This window comes from Macaca nemestrina, chromosome 9 (genome assembly GCF_043159975.1).
Source record: "Macaca nemestrina isolate mMacNem1 chromosome 9, mMacNem.hap1, whole genome shotgun sequence".
NCBI lineage: Eukaryota > Metazoa > Chordata > Mammalia > Primates > Cercopithecidae > Macaca > Macaca nemestrina.
Genome location: NC_092133.1, coordinates 136,048,305 through 136,064,459, shown reverse-complemented (window position 1 = coordinate 136,064,459; position 16,155 = coordinate 136,048,305). Strand labels below are relative to the sequence as shown.

General features: G+C 40.6%; 1 protein-coding gene across 3 annotated transcripts in view; it reads left to right on the top strand.

Moving 5' to 3' along the window:
• LOC105494346 (TATA-box binding protein associated factor 3) overlaps window positions 1-16,155 on the top strand; it is a 202,283-nt gene that overhangs the window by 33,337 nt on the left and 152,791 nt on the right. The window contains exon 1 of one of the 3 annotated variants that reach the window (XM_011762675.3): window positions 12,551-14,575. The exons of the other annotated variants lie outside the window; for them this stretch is intronic. The gene's annotated coding sequence lies outside the window, so the exon portion shown is untranslated. Of the gene's footprint in view, window positions 1-12,550; window positions 14,576-16,155 lie in introns of those variants that run through there. 3 annotated transcript variants of the gene reach the window in all.

Below are 16,155 nucleotides of genomic sequence, written 5' to 3'. Positions count from 1 at the left end.
TTTTTTCTTCCTTTTGTTTTCAAGACGGGGGTCTCACTCTGGCACTCAGGCTGGACTGCAGTGGTGCAGTCCTGGCTCGCTGCAGCCTCAAACTCGCAGGCTTTAAGCAATCCTCCTACCTTCTGAGTAGCTGGGACTACAGGCGTGAGCCACCATGCCTGGCTTTTTTTTTTTTTTTTTTAATTTTAGTAGAGATGAGGTCCACCATGTTGCCCAGGTTGGTCTTGAACTCTCGGGCTCAAACGATCCTCCCACCTTGGCATCTCAAAGCACTGGGATTATAAGTCTGAGTCACCATGTCTGGTCTTTCCCCCACCGTCCCCCAGAGACGGGGTCTCACTTTGTTGCCCAGGCTGGAGTGCAGTGGTGTGATCATAGCTTACTGCAGCCTCGAATTCCTGGGTTCAAAAGATCCTCTTGCCTCAGCATTCCAAAGTGCTGGGATTACAGATGCCTGGCACCTCGCCAGCCACTAATTCTTGAATGTAATCAAATAACCAGTCTTTTCACATTTTAAATTTTCTCTCAAATGTTACGAACGTTTGTTGGTTTATGATTTACTGTTTTTTGAATTAGGATCCAAATAACATCCACACATTGTGATTGGTTGGTCTCTCTCCCTCTCTCATTCTTTCTCATTGTATGTCTCTTTCCCTTTTACATTTTCATATTTGTTGCAGAAACTGCATTGTTTGTCCTGTAGAGTTTTTTATAGTCTGAATTTTGCTTATGGCATCCTAATGGTTTTGTTTCACGTGGTCCTGTTTATCCCATAAATTGGTATAGTCAGTTCTAAGAGCTTGATGAAATGTCATGTTCAATTGTTTTGGCAAGTCTCCTTCATAGTTGGAGGTGTGTAACTCCATCAGAGTACATATAATATCATTTGTGAATGTGTGGCTGTGATTTTAGCAAACATTGAACCATTAAGTCAGTAGAAGTTGCAAATTCGTAACAGTCTAATTCTATCCTTTTTCTTCACAAGCTGGAGTACTTCCATAAAGAGAAACTTCCCATCATCTTCTATTTGGTGTCCTGGTGGTAGAGTTTGTATATGAAAAGCTGGATAAATGCTTGATCCCTTTTCTTCATTCATCAGTTTCCAGTGAATTTGTGTCCTGCCTTCTTCCAATAGTCACTAACTAGTTGTGCATATGCTTTTCTAAAGTATCATTATGATCTCATGGATTTAGACAGATTTGATAGATATTAGTTCATTTATTATCCATTGATGTTCAAATTGTCCCATCTTTGGCATATGGGACCAGTGGTGTGTTGGCGCTGGTTCCTACCCATTTTTGAGAGTCAGTTGGCAAATATTGTTCAGTATCCAGGAAGTTTATGGGCTGATTGTTAAACACAGCCTTTATTAAAAACAAAATCATATAAACTTATAACTAAATAAATTTTATTGAAAGCAAAGGTGCTCAAACTCCATCATTTTCTAGTTTTCTTACTTTTGAGGTTAAGTTTATTGTATAGTTGGGTGAAAATACTACATGACTGTGCCACTGAACACCTCCCAACTCCACATGCGGGACATTACATTGGCGGCTTGAAATTGGCCATTGTAGGAGTGTTTACATCACAGCAGTCAGCAAATGCTACAGATCATGGCATGATTTATTGTCTTCTTTATTGTCTAGACATCAGGAGGTGGTGGTGAAAAATGTTGAAAATGTAGATTAAACTTCAAAATGTATAGTATCTGTAGCTGTTCCATTGTAAGTAATACCAAAAATGGTATAAAAATGAGGAAATATTCTTCAACTGTTATATGATTCAGCAAAGAAGTTGCTCACATCATCGACAAGTGAAATTCTGACATACCCCTTCCTTGTTTTGCTTTACATTAAACTAGAGGTCGGCAAACTGCCTGGCCTGCAGCCTGATTCTGTAAATAAAGTTTTTTTGGAACACATATCTTTACATATTATTGGTGGCTGCTTTGGCACTACAATGGCGGAGATGAGATGCGACAGAGACTGTATATCCCAAAAGCCTAAAATAGTTACCATCTGGCCCTTTAAGTGTAAGTGTGCTCTTCTCTAGTCTAAACCGACAGTCATGCCAAACTGCATTCATTCATCACTTGCAACCACAGGTTGGCCACTGATAGATAAGTTTTGGAAATATCAGTAAAAACATCTTTGAGAATCAATTGGCTGCATGGAATTTATAATAGTGTTCTTTTTATTTGTAAATTAGGTGCTGTGCATGCTTTATATCAATAAAACTTACAAGAAACACACACACACACAGTCATTCGCCCCACTCAGCCAGTTGTTAAACATTTACCAGCATCTCTCTCAATACACTTGCAGTCGGATCCAGTGACCAATTTCATTACTGAAATGATCCAACCCTTTGAATGAGGGACTTGGAAATTGCATAAGAAGTAAGAACCATCAGGTTTACAGGGATAATATATTCAAGGCTCATGAGAATTTAGTACTCCACAGGAATTCTGGTCAGCCAACACATATTCGCAAACATGCATAGAGTTTGTATTTTAAGTTAGTTGTTGACTTCTAACAATAGCAGCCCCCAAACTGCCTACATAAGATAACTGGAAGGAAATATTTACCCCAGAACAATTTCTAGGTCCACACTCTTATGTGAGGCACAGTAAGATACACACATTGAAGCTCTATGTGATTTTTGGCTCTTAAGCAGTTAACATACTAAAGAGACAAAACTAACATATACAAAACACTTTCATTACTGCAGTGAGTATAGTATGGATTCAGAATGGGGAAAGACTTCTGTGAGGTAACACAACTGCAGGAAGCCTGTGGAGGAGGTAGGTCTTGACCTGAACCTGGACCTTGAAGGGTAAGATTTAAATTTCAGTGAAGAGAACTGAAAAGAGCCCTCTAATGGGGAGGGGAGCTTCACTAGGAAATCAGGAAGCCAGGGAAGAAAATGTGTGCATATGTCTGTGTGTGTTCGAAAGGGGCTTCCTGGTTTGTGAAGGACAGTAAGTATTCAGTTCCATACGTAGATCATTGGTATATTACAGTAGCATGGAAGCCATTTGGAAAATTTAGATTGTCATGTGAACTTTCGAACCACTGAGTGTTGTTGATGAACAGAATGAGACAGCAAAAGTTGTATTTGTAAAACACTTTTGACTGCTGGTTAAAGATGGAGAATTAAATCTGTGTATTCACCTAAGCTTCCTTACATCACCATGGTAAAATTACAGTGAAGGGGTTTTAAGTTGTTGTAGTTGTTACGTTTGTAGGTCTAAAAGAATGAATAGAATGGGATAAAGGGCAAGAGTAACACATTTTTTGAAACTGGGAAGTCAAGGGTCGAATGGTAAAGAACTCAGCGGACCCAATACAACTGAATCCAAAGTCAGCAATGAAGAAACCCAAGACCCACCCAGAGCCCCAGGCTTTGTGGCTCCAGGTACTTCTGGACGTGAGGGGGAGAAATGGTTGAAAATCTGCTTAAGAATCAAATGGATACATGGATTTCCTCCCTGGTATGGTGCAGCTGAGCAACTGCCTCTACAAAAGACTGACTTCAAAGGGCCAAACAAAGGGACTGTGGGTTGAGGCCTGTGACGACACACCAGACCAGAAGGCAGGATGGCATCCTGAAAACAAGGGGGAATTCATGGAATGTGAATACGCCGGATGCCGAGATGTCCAGCCTTCTTCCATTTGAGATGCTGGTAGCCATTTCTTCATCCTTTGGGGAGGAGATTCGAGATTTCTCTAGACGTTCTGACCACACCAAGATAGAATACCTAAAGATATTGATGGTAGCATTTCCCAAAGAAATAGCTCAATCTGATTTCTCTACAGTGGAATCCCCACTTCCCAAGCCCTAAGTCCCACTGACATACTCAGAGCTCTCAGCCAGCTTTTTTAGTTCTCTTCTAAAGGATTACCAGACAGAGGAAGAAAACCTCTAATGTGAAAGAGAACAAAACCAACTAAAAAGCAACCTGGAGGAAACAGTCATGCAAGAGGAATTAACTTGAAATAGTTCTTTACTAGTGTTCTAAGAGAGGGCAAGAAAAGATAACCAGGAAACAAGAGCAGGGTGCTATTTTAAAGGAGGAAATGGGGCAAAAGAAGAAGGGGAAGCCACCGAAGAAGCGTTCCCGGCCAAAAGAGCTCTTGGAAATGGGAAATCATGGCAGCAGAAATTTTTTTTTAAATGCAGTAGAGAACTAGAAGATAAAGGTAAGGAAATCCTAGAAAGAGCAGATCAGAAAAGATTTTGGCTGCACGCAGTGGCTCACGCCAGCACTTTGGGAGGCGAAGGTGGGCGGATCACTTGAGGTCCGGAGTTCGAGACCAGCCTGGCCAACGTGGTGAAACCCCGTCTCTACTAAAAATATAAAAATTAGCCAGGAGTGGTAGTGCGTGCATACCTGTAATCCCAGCTACTCGGGAAGCTGAGGCAGGAGAATCGCTTGAACCCAGTAGGTGGAAGTTGCAGTGAGCCAAGATCACGCCGTTGCACTCCAGCCTGGGCAGACAACACAGGAGATCATCTCAAAATAAATAAATAAATAGATTTTAAAAGAGAAAAGATTTTTTTTTAAATTATAGAACCAGTCCAGGAAGTCTAATATCTGAATAACAAAAGTTCAGAGCAGAAGCCTCGGAACGGTGACCAGCCGTGTAACACTGAGGACCAATAAAGCCAGATTGTTGCCTGGAATTTACTTCCCTCTAAAAGGAACACGGGCTCCTTAGAAAAATGGCTGTTTCCAAATCTGGGGCAGAAAATCTGCAAAGTGAATTGGAACATTTTCTTATACCGAGTAGCAAGGAAGCTACCAAAGATTAGGGTTTTGTCTGAAGGACTCCGAAGCCAACTTAAAGAGCGTCCCGCTCACTGGTGTTCTGGTCAGTGTTTAACAGCTGGTTCTAAGGAAAACAAACAACAACAACAAAAAAAAACCGAAAGAATGCTTCACAAGTTTATTTTACTACCATAAAAATGTGTAGTAAACCATTTACAAATACTCATGAGATAAACAATATCCTTTGTAGTAAATTCCATGTAGCCAACTGATACTCAGAGAATGCTTGTGTTAATTTTCCCAGCTCTCATGTCCATAAGCAAACCACTATTACAACTGACAGACGAATATAGTTCCAACTTGAACGTTGGTTGATACTTTCCTTTATGCTGATGAGGAAGACAAAAGTGAAACAACACGTATGAATGTCACAACTTCCCTCCTTGCTTAACGATATGAGTGACTTTTCTGCTGAATTGGATGCTAGTTTCTGAATCCTGGAAGAATATTTCCTCAGCTGTTTGTGTTCTTCACCATGGAACAGCCACAGCTCACTTATAAATATAATCATTTTCAACATTTCTGAAACTTTGCCTTCCCTACCACAGGTACATAGTTTTATCCCATTAGCAAGTTAGAGCACTTTCTTCCCACTGCCCCCTTAGACAGTCTGTCCAGGAGAAAGTTCTCTGGAACTGGAGGAGAAGTTGGCAAGACGCCTGCAGGGTAGCCATGGGTACCCCCAGAGAGGAAGGGGGTTGGTGCCATACAGTCTTCGGAGCGTGGAGGTGGACATTGGATAGCGTATCATTTGTGGATGTCACAGGACTCTACTCAGACTTGTTCTCATGTTTTAAAGGGCATTTTGATTTTTATGTTACTTGAATTCTTCATCCTATTTGTGAGTTATTTCATGAAAGGATAATTGTATTTTATTTGAGGGAAATAATGACTTTTTTCTTTCACACGGGTATAAATATCTAAGAAAGCTCTTACCTTTCTCTCAGCTTTTTTTATGTGATTATTTACCTCAGTATCTTAAGTGATGTTTTTGTTAAGGTTAAGAAAGAAAAAGGTAGGGGAAATTAGAGAAGTTATGAAAGTACTGTTAGCTTTCTAAATTCATTGGGAAGGAACTCTCTTGATTTTCAGGTATGTCACACTCCAGGGTTCTTTTCAACATTTCTGTTTTTTTTTTTTTTTTTCCTGCTAACCTTAGGGATTTCTCAGAAACTTTGCCAGTTGAATTATTTGGGGGAGGTAGGAGTAGGGAAGAGTGGAAATTGAGGATTTATGGAGTTGACAGCTTACAAAGAGGTTTGAATGGCCTCAGTAGCATATTAACATTTGGGCTCTGTTATATTACATTTGGGCTCTGTTTTATTACAAATAGGGACATGAAATCTATTGCTTTCTCTTATATCCCATAGTAAAAGAACTCTAGGATATAGTTCAAAATATATAATCAAAATAACAACTGGCCTGGCTGTTAAGAGTCACTCTCTTTTCCCAAAGAATTTTTGTAATAGAATAGTAAGATCCTCCTCTTTATTCTAAAACCACTGGTCTGCAGGTCATCAAAGGAGTGAGTGATGTTACAAGCAATTGCCAGTAATACTGTATCATTTGGACTTGGATTCTGGTTCTGTTCCTGAATTGTATGTTTAGTTTTTCTTCCTGGTGTTTGATCCTTTAGAACCTCCTAAACAGCTAGACTACAATTATGATCATTAGCAGGGGTTGTTCTTGCATGTATACTTACCTAGTTTTCCACTAGTTCTGGTCCTTACTGATTAGGTACTTTCTGAACTGGGAGGCAGAAAAATCTCATTGATTGGCAAGTTTGTATCTGTGTCGTGTTGAACATTATCTTAGATTATTAACTAAGTTCAGTCTTTTTGTTTGTTCTGCCTCTCAATACATCTACTGTTAATGAGAACTTACTGTAGGATTGCAGTGAGTTTAATGTGTGTAACATGCTTAGAATCGTGGCCAGGACATATTCACGTGCTCAGCACATGTTAGCAGCTATGAATTATTTTAATGTCAATATTATTAGATTTCACTGGTACATTATAGGGTGTGTGTGTATGTGCGTGTGTGTTGTTTTTGCTTTTAAGTCATCCAGGATACTACTTTGCTTGTGGAAGAGTGAAATGAGAATGCTGCTGGAGCTGTGCTTTTGGCTCTACTTATCTGAAACCAGTTCTCTTCAAAGTGGAGTGAAGTAGAAAACTGGATATCCTCAGACAGGAAAGGAATGGAAAATAAACAGTCTCTGCCTCTACCTTGAAACATAATTAAAACAATTTGTGTTGCTATTCATATTATAAAGAAACAATTCTACCTTTCCCCTTTCTCTCTTTCTCTCTCTCCTCCTTCTCCTTTTTTCTCTCTTCTCTCTTCTCTTCTCCTCTCCCTCTCCCTCTCCCTCTCCCTCTCTTATGTCTTTCATTGACAATACTGTCAGACCCAAAATAAGCCCTTATAGCTCACTTATTTCCAGAAATATGACATGGCAAAATAACAGTATAAGCAAAAAAATTAGTCTCTTGTAGTTGTAATAAAACTGACCCACAGTTCCTTCAGACAGCATTTGATTTCAAAGACCTGTTATCATCAGATTTCAAACAGATACAGCCGTTGACACTATTGCTATGGCCCTTGATACCAACTCTGTGAGTGGGGCTTTGCGGGAGATGTCTTAGTATTGAAGTTTAGGAATGAACCAATTTTTTTTGAGCATCTGCAGGGTATCATATTCTGTATTTATCGCTTCATGTACATCAGCTACTTAATTTTCACAGCCACTCTGAGGCAGATACCGGTATCCTCACTTTAGGTGAAAACACTGAGGCACAGAGAAGTTCCGCAGGTGTCTAAGGTCATACGTTTCCTACACGGGAGATCCGAGTTATAAAGCCAGGCTTGTGTGATGGCCCAGGTCCTTGATTTTACTGTTTCTTAATTAACCTGACAGCAAAAGAGTATGAATGACAATTGAGGGTGCATAGAGGTTCTAAAAATTATCCTTTCTCTCCTGTTTAAGTTAGATGGCCAGAGACTTGGTGAGGACACCAGAACCTTTTGCTGCAAGTGTGTGTGTGTGTGTGTGCGTGTCTGTGTGTGAGTGTGCGTGCATGTCACTGAGTGTGCGTGTGAGTGTGCGTGTGTGCATATGTACATGTGCATGCATCCTACATTACTGCTGGCTTCTTCAGTGTCTTCTGGGCTCTATTCATATGTTATCTCATCAAGGCTTTTCTAGAATACCTTATTGAAAAGTGCGATGGCCGGGCGCGGTGGCTCACTCCTGTAGTCCCAGCACTTTGGGAGACTGAGGTGGGTGGATCACGAGGTCAGGAGATTGAGACCATCCTGGCTAACACGGTGAAACCCCATTTCTGCTGAAAATACAAAAAATCAGCCGGGTGTGGTGGCGGGCGCCTGTAGTCACAGCTACTAGGGAGGCTGACCAGGCGAATGGTGTGAACCCAGGAGGCGGAGCTTGCTATGAGCCGAGATCACGCCACTGCACTCCAGCGTGGGTGACAGAGTGAGACTCTGTCTCAATCAATCAATCAATCAATAAAATGCAAATGAAAAAAAAAGTGTGATGCCTCTTCTGCATATACACATCCTGCCTTCGGATCCTGCCATGTGGATTCTGAGTTCCAGGAGGGCAGCGGGGATTTCTGCAATCATCTGACATGGGCCTTTTCTTCAGCCCATTCCAGATTGGGGGAGAATAATAGGGACCCATATTCCAACATCCCCAGTTCCTGAAGTCAAGTCTGAGATAGGGTTGTCCACTGGGCACTGGCCTGGTTTCACCTCCTCCATTCCTACCCCCACGTCTTTGCTGTTGATAAAGAACCTTAGACACCCTGCATTTGCCCTTCATTTGAGAATGAAGCGAGGGAACAGGATACGGTTCATCTGCCCATTGTGTTGTATTCCACTTTTCTGCCGGGGCATTATGACTGCACTTTATTTTACTCATTTAGTTTGTTTTCTTCCTCTACTAGAATGTAATCCACAAGAAGATGTATTTTTGTCAATTTTATTCACTGTTTCATTCCTAGCACTTATAATGGTGTACAGTGCCTAGTAGGCACTTAGTAAATGTTGGACAAATGGCCGTTTCCCAGATAACTTATTATTTATTTCATAATGATTATTACGCATCCTTGGTTTGCGCCTCCCAATCCATCTCATCCTAAATACGGCTACTAACGGCAGCTACATACGTTGAAATTCACCTTTTGAAATTCTGGTTTGACCAGGAGTGGTGGCTCATGCCTGTAATCCCAGCAGTTTGGGAGGCCAAGGTGGGCAGATTGCTTGAGCTCAGGAGTTCAAGACCAGCCTGAGCAACATGGCCAAACTCTGTCTCTACAAAAAAATACAAAAATTAGCTGGGTGTGATGGTGCATGCCTATAGTCCCAGCTGCTTGGGAGGCTGAAGTGGGAGGATCGCTGAAGCCTGGGAGGCAGAGGTTGCAGTGAGCCAAGATCGTGCCACTGCACTTCAGCCTGGGTAGATGAAAGAGCCAGACCCTGTCTGAAGAAAAAAAAAAAAAAAGAAAATTTCAAGAAATGAATTATTAAGTATTAAGCATTTGAAGATTAATTTTTATAAATGGGATGATAGGAGCATATGACCTATGATAGAATAAAGTTGTACCTTTGCCCCATCTCAATCACAGCCTCTTCTTTCCTCCAAAAGTAACCCCTACACTTTTGATGCACACATTATGTGTATTATGAGTATATTTGTATATTTTATGGAATTATTTCAAAATACTTCCCCTCATATACTACTTGGTTGCCCAGAGGTATAGTTCATATAGAAAAAAACAAAAAGGATAAATGCTTGATTTCTTTTATCCATTGTTTTCAACTTAACAGAATGACTCATTGTCACCTACAAAAGGCACCAATTAAATTTTTATATCATTATGAACTTATTGATTTAAACATATTTAGTGGGTTTTAATCCATCTCAATTTTTGTCCCTGTTGGAGTCCAGTTGCCCAGTCTTTAGCTAGTAGGAGCCTTTTCTTTCTTTTCTTTTCTTTTCTTTTCTTTTCTTTTCTTTTCTTTTCTTTTCTTTTCTTTTCTTTTCTTTCTTTTTTTTTTTGAGACAGGGTCTTGCTCTGTCACCCAGGCTGGAAGGCAGTGGTGCGATCTTGGCTCACTGCAACCTCTGCCTCCTGGGTTCAAGCAGTTCTCTGCTTCAGCCTCCCAAGTAGCTGGGATGACCGCCATCTGCCACCATGCCCAGCTAATTTTTGTATTTTTAGTAGAGATGGGGTTTCACTATCTTGGCCAGGCTGGTCTTGAACTCCTGACCTTGTGATCGACCCACCTTGGCCTCCCAAAGTACTGGGATTACAGGCGTGAGCCACCACACCTGGCCCACAGGAGCCTTTTCATCTTTGCTTCTATTCCTTTTGACTTGATCCTAGTGATTGTTGATATAGGTTCCTTGTTACCTGATGGGACAAGTCAGGTTCTTCTTGTACATGTCATGACTGAGATGTAAAATCAGCCATTTCCCAAAAAAGTCCATAAAAAATTTATAGAATTCTGTACTGATATATTTTTTTCCTTTTAGCACTTTACAGATATTTTTCCACTGTCTCATAACCTCCATTGTTTCTGATAAGAAGTCAGATGTCATTTGTCTGTTGTTCCATGGATCTCATGTGCTGTTTTTCTCTGGTTGCTTTCAGACCTTCCTGTTTATGTTTGGCTTTTATCAGTTTAAGTAGGATGTGCTAGGTGTGGTTTGCTTTCTTTCTTTTTTTTCCTCAGTGCTTGGAGGTTACTGAACTTCTTTAAGGTGTATTTATGTCTTTTGCCAAGTTGGAAAGTTTTTAGCTGTTTATTTCTTTGAATATTTTTTCCCTATCCTGTCCTCTCCTTCTGAGACTCCAATCAAACATGTGTTAGACCTTTTGATATTGTCCCATAGGGTCACTGATGTTCTGCTCATTTTGTTCAGTCTTTATTCTGTCCGTTCTTCCAATTTGATAATTTATGTTGATGTATTTTCAGGGTCACTGAGCTTTCTGCTACACATGCTGTTAAGTTTGAATTTCAGATATAATATTTTTCAGTTATAGAGTTACCATCTGGTTTGTTTTTATAGTTCTGTTTCTCTCCTGAGATTGCCAGTGAACATATTTTCCTTTATGTTCTTAAACATAGTAGTCATAGCTTCTTGGGCTCCTCTTAGTGATGGTCTCAGTTGATTGCCTTTCTGTTCATTATGGATCAAAGTGTTCTGGCTTTTTCATATGTCTAATAATTTTGGATTATGTTCTTGACATCGTAAATGTGGTTTGTGGAGAAGGTGGGCTCTCCTGTTTTCCTGACGAGTGCTTGTTTTTTGTTTCAGCAGGAAGTTAACCTAGCTCGACTGAAACTCCACACTGTTTTTCCTATGCTGCGCAGCAGCAGAAATCTGTTTAGGTTTTGATTTGTGTGTGTATATGTGTCTATTTTCTGGACTATTATCTTTATTTTTTTCTACCTTAATTGAGGCGTAATTTATGTTCAGTAAATGCTACATGTTTATCAAATTTGTAAGTTTTGACATATGTGTATACTTGTGAAAGCATTGTCGCAGTCAAAATTATGAAAATACCCATCACCCTGTAAAGTTACCTCAAGCCCTTTGCAATCCGTATCTCCTCTTCCCTCCTCCTCAGCTGGGTCCTCAGGCAACCACTGACCTATTTACTGTCACTGTAGATTAGTTTGCATTTTTCTAGAATTTTATATAAATGAAATCATGGTATGTACAGTTTTTTGGTTTGGGATTTTTTCACCAACATTATTATTTTGAGATTCATCCAAAATTTTGGATATTTTGCAGATATCCATAAGTTACTCCTTGTTATTGCTGAGTATTATTCCATTATGTGTATATGCCACAATTTGTTTACCCATTCATCTGTTAATTTACATTGGGGTTGTTTACTGTTTTGGACTATTTCAAATAAAGTTGCTATGAACATTTATGCTTTCATTTATCATGGATAAATACCCAGGAATGGAATGGCTGTGAACAATAAGCTATGCTTTATCTCTGACCTAGGAGTCTGATGTCTTCTGTGAAAATCCAGGAAACTGTGGCAGACTAACTTCTTGGAAGACAGCATTTCAGACCCTTTATGGTTCTTGACACTGAGTCTTTTGCATTTCCATATAAAATTTCAAATCAATGTATCATCTACAAGAAAGACTGCAGGGATTTGTATTGGGACTGCATGGAATCCATAGACCAATTTGGAGAGAGTTGAGATCGTCACAATATTGAATTTTGTGATTAAAGAATATAAGGCTGGGCACGACAGGTCACAGCTGTAAATCCCAGCACTTTGGGAAGCTGAGGCAGGCAGGTCACCTAAGTTCAGGAGTTTGAGACCAGCCTGGCCAACATGGAGAAACCCCATCTCTACTAAAAATACAAAATTAGCCAGGTGCAGTGGTGCACACCTGTAATCCCAACTACTCAGGAGGCTAAGGCAGAAGAATTGCTTGAACCTGGGAGGCAGAGGTTGCAGTGAGCTGAGATCGCCCCACTGCACTCCAGCCTGAAGACAAGAGCAAAACTCTGTCTAAAAAAATAATAATAATATATATGGCACATCTCTCCATTTTTAAAAGATCTTTAATTTTTCTCAGTAATGTTTTATAGTTTTCAGTGTATCTCTTATACATAATTTATGAACTTTATCCATAAATATTTCATATTTTTAATGTTTTACATGGCATACATTGTTTTTTTCTTTAATAATAGACTTAATATTTTTAAGAACAGTTTTAGATTCATAGCAAAATTGAGCAGAAAGTACAGAGTTCCTAGATTCATCCTGCTCCTTCATCCCCTTATCCTTCCCCACTGTCAATACCCTAAACCAGTGTGGTAGGTGCACTGATGAACCTGCCTTGACACATTATTATTACCCAGGGTCTGTAGTTTTCCTTAGGTTCAGTCTTGAACCTTGTACAATGGTGGTGTACATTCTATGTGTTTTGACAAATGTGTAATGACGAATACAGAGAATGACAGTAGTTTCACTGCCTTAGAATTTTTCCGTGTTCTACTTATTCTTCCCTCCCTCACCCCAACCTGTGGCAACTACTGACCTTTTTACTGTCTCCATAGTTTTACTTTTTTCAGAAATTAATTGACAGATACCATCATTATATGTTATTACTGTGTACAACATGACATTTTGAAGTATATAGACATTGTGAAATGGTTAACTCTAACAAATGCATTAGGTCACATCGTTAACTCTTTATGGTAAGGGCACTTAACATCCACTCTCTACATTTAAAAAAAATACTACAGTATATTATTCTTAACTGTAGTCACATTGCTATACAACAGATCTCTTGAAATGTGTTCCTCCCGTCTGACTGTCATGGTGTGTCCTTCATGTACAGGTTTTTGTGTAGACTTGTGTTTTCATTTTTCTTGGATAAATGCGCAGGAGTAGAATGCTGGGGTTATACGGCTTGTTTGTCTTTTTATTATTCATCTGTGAGAGTTCCTTACCTACCCTGGTCATCAGTTTTTTATCATCTATGTGTTTTCCAAATATTTCCTCTCAGCCTGTGGTTTTTTTCATTTTATTAACAGTATCTTTCAAGAAATAGAGGTTTTAGTTTTAATGAAATACAGTTTTATCTTTTTTTTCCTTTTTGTGTTTTGTACTCTTTGTGCCCTAAGAAATCCTTGCGTAGCCTACGATCGCAAAGGTTTTTGTCCTGTGTTATCTTGTAGAAGTTTTATAGTTTTAGGTTTTGGGTGGCCGGGGGCGGGGGCGGGGAGAATGAATGTCGGAGGATCCCTGCTCCATTTGTTGAATTCCATTGCTGTGGGAGAAGCTCGGTAGAAATGCTGGTGGATTTGTGGATAGAGCCATGGGTTGAGGAGGGAGTCCTCATCAGTGGCATCTGATGGGAAGCTTCAGAGGGAAGTGAGTGGGGCTCGGGGTCAGGAGCGTCAGGAGTGGAGAGGCAGGGAAGGGTGGATCAGAAAGTAGGGGAGCACGCTGCCTAGAAACCCCTGGTGCCTGCTGAGCTGTGTGAGGCCCCCCTGGAGGTGGGCAGTAGTAACAGGCCTGCTGTGTCACTGGCTTTAGCAGCCCCTGGCAGGGTGGATGCAGCCACATGGAAAGTAGTAACTAGGTTCATTCTTAGAGTTAGGCTTTCACAGGCAGGAGTGAAGGAGAAAAAGAAAGATGCTAAGTAAATGTGCTTCTCTTGAATGGACAGTACTTGCGCTGAGGTCAAACCTAGAACACCAGCTGAGGACCCGGACAAGGACTCTCCCGTCACCTCGCCTCTCCATTTCCTTCCTTTCTGCTCCTTCTAGCTGCTCCCTCTTTTGTCTCTTGCATCTCGTCAGTGTTGATTTATGCAGAGGAAAGCAGCCATGACTGTACTTCATCCTCCCCATCGTGTGTAACACAGACTGGAGCCTGTGGTGCACTGTTTGGCACCTTGACGTTCGTTTTACCCAACAGCATGTCCCGTAGCTCTTTACTGTTGGTAGGTAAGAATGTTTGAGAGTCATCTTAGGGGTGGATAAAGGAAATGCTTAATAGCAGTTTTTTTCTGGATCGTAATTTCTGAAACTCTCCTGTATTTTGTAAGTTCCTCCAGTGTGCATATGTTCCTTTTACCATTAGTAAACGGAGTGAAATTCCCTTCTTTCAGCATGGTCCACTCTGCGCCACCGCTGTTCCAGGCACTGGGGAGGGAGCAGTCAATAAATAGGTAAGCTCTGCTTCCATGGCGCTCGCGTCCTCATGTGGGCTAATAGTCCATGTAAGAAGATGGGAAATGAGGCCGAGAGCGATGCACAAGGGAATGAACGTAGGGGCCTGTGATGGTGACCGACCGTGGAATTTCAGGGCAGGCCTTCTCTGAGAAGGGAGCACTTAAGCTGATAGCCCGGTGACGAGAGCCAGTCATCATGACCAGCGAAGGAGAGTGTGCTAGACAGAGAAGAATGAGCGCAAAACCTCTGCAGTGAGAGTGAACTTGATGTTTTCAAGCAACAGCAATAAGCCAACATGCCTAGAATCACTGAGGGAGCATGGCGTAAGATGAAGCAGAGGTCAGGGCTTATCTGGTGATCAGGGAGAAGAATGAGGATTTTGTTTTAAGTGCAATGGGAAATCATTGAAGAGTTTTAAGTTATTAGAAAGGAGAGCTATAGAAAAAGCCACAGTTGCCAGGTGTTTTGAAAAAGACCCTAGAAAGCCCAATGAGAGGTGAGTGTCAGGAAAACCCTGCAGTGTTAAACGCGTCAGGTTAAGTAGAGCTTAGGTTGAAAACGAAGAGAAGAAGTTTATTAATTTGTTTTTATGGTACACTCTAAAAAGTAATCTCCCTGAAATGGTAACTCCAAATTTAAAAGATAAGTTTTAGATCAATGTGCAATTTAAATTCCAAACTGAGGAAAGCAGTTTTTAAAGACACGATTTCAGCCGGGTGCGGGTGGCTCACACCTAGCACTTTGGGAGGCCGAGACAGGCGGATCACCTGAGGTTAGGAGTTTGAGACCAGCCTGGCCAACGTGGCGAAACCCCATCTGTACTAAAAATACAAAAATTAGCCGGGCATGGTGGCACGCCCCTGTCATCCCAGCTCCTTGAGAGGCTGAGGCAAGAGAATCGCTTGAACCCGGAAGGCAGAAGTTGCAGTGAGCCGAGATCATGCCACTGCACTCCAGCCTGGACAACAGAGTGAGACTCTGTCTCACAAAAAGAAAGAAAGAAAGAAAGAAAGAAAGATGTGATTTTTAAGTAGGCATTTAAAAATTATTTTGTATTTTAGAGGAAGAAATTAGTACTTAGTTACTTGTTTCTTACTAGAATTTTAATGCTGATGGTGAGATTTTAGGAATCCTAGTGTTTAAATTACAGCTCACAAATATTTCCTGACTCATTTAAAAATTATACCCTGGCTCTGAATTAGCCCATTTGTTTTTGTTTTACCTTTAAGAGATCCACAGTGTAGTTCTGGAGGATGTGTAGAATGTAAGGAACGTGCACCCTCATTCTGTCTGATGTCTCAATATGGAGGAGACAGGTACACACTCATCCTGTATAGTATTTCAATATTGTGGAGACAGGATGGCTACTGGCAGTTTTTGGTAGGGAGGATAGTTTGACAGCTTTGAATAGGAAGCAAGATTAATGTATTTGTTAGCCAAAATGAACAGTTAGATTTTTATTACAAAGTTGACCCTTGAACAGCATGCAGAAATTCATGTGTAACTTTTGACTCCCCCAAAACTTAACTACTAATAGCTTACTGTTGACTGTAAGCCTTACCAATAACATAAACAG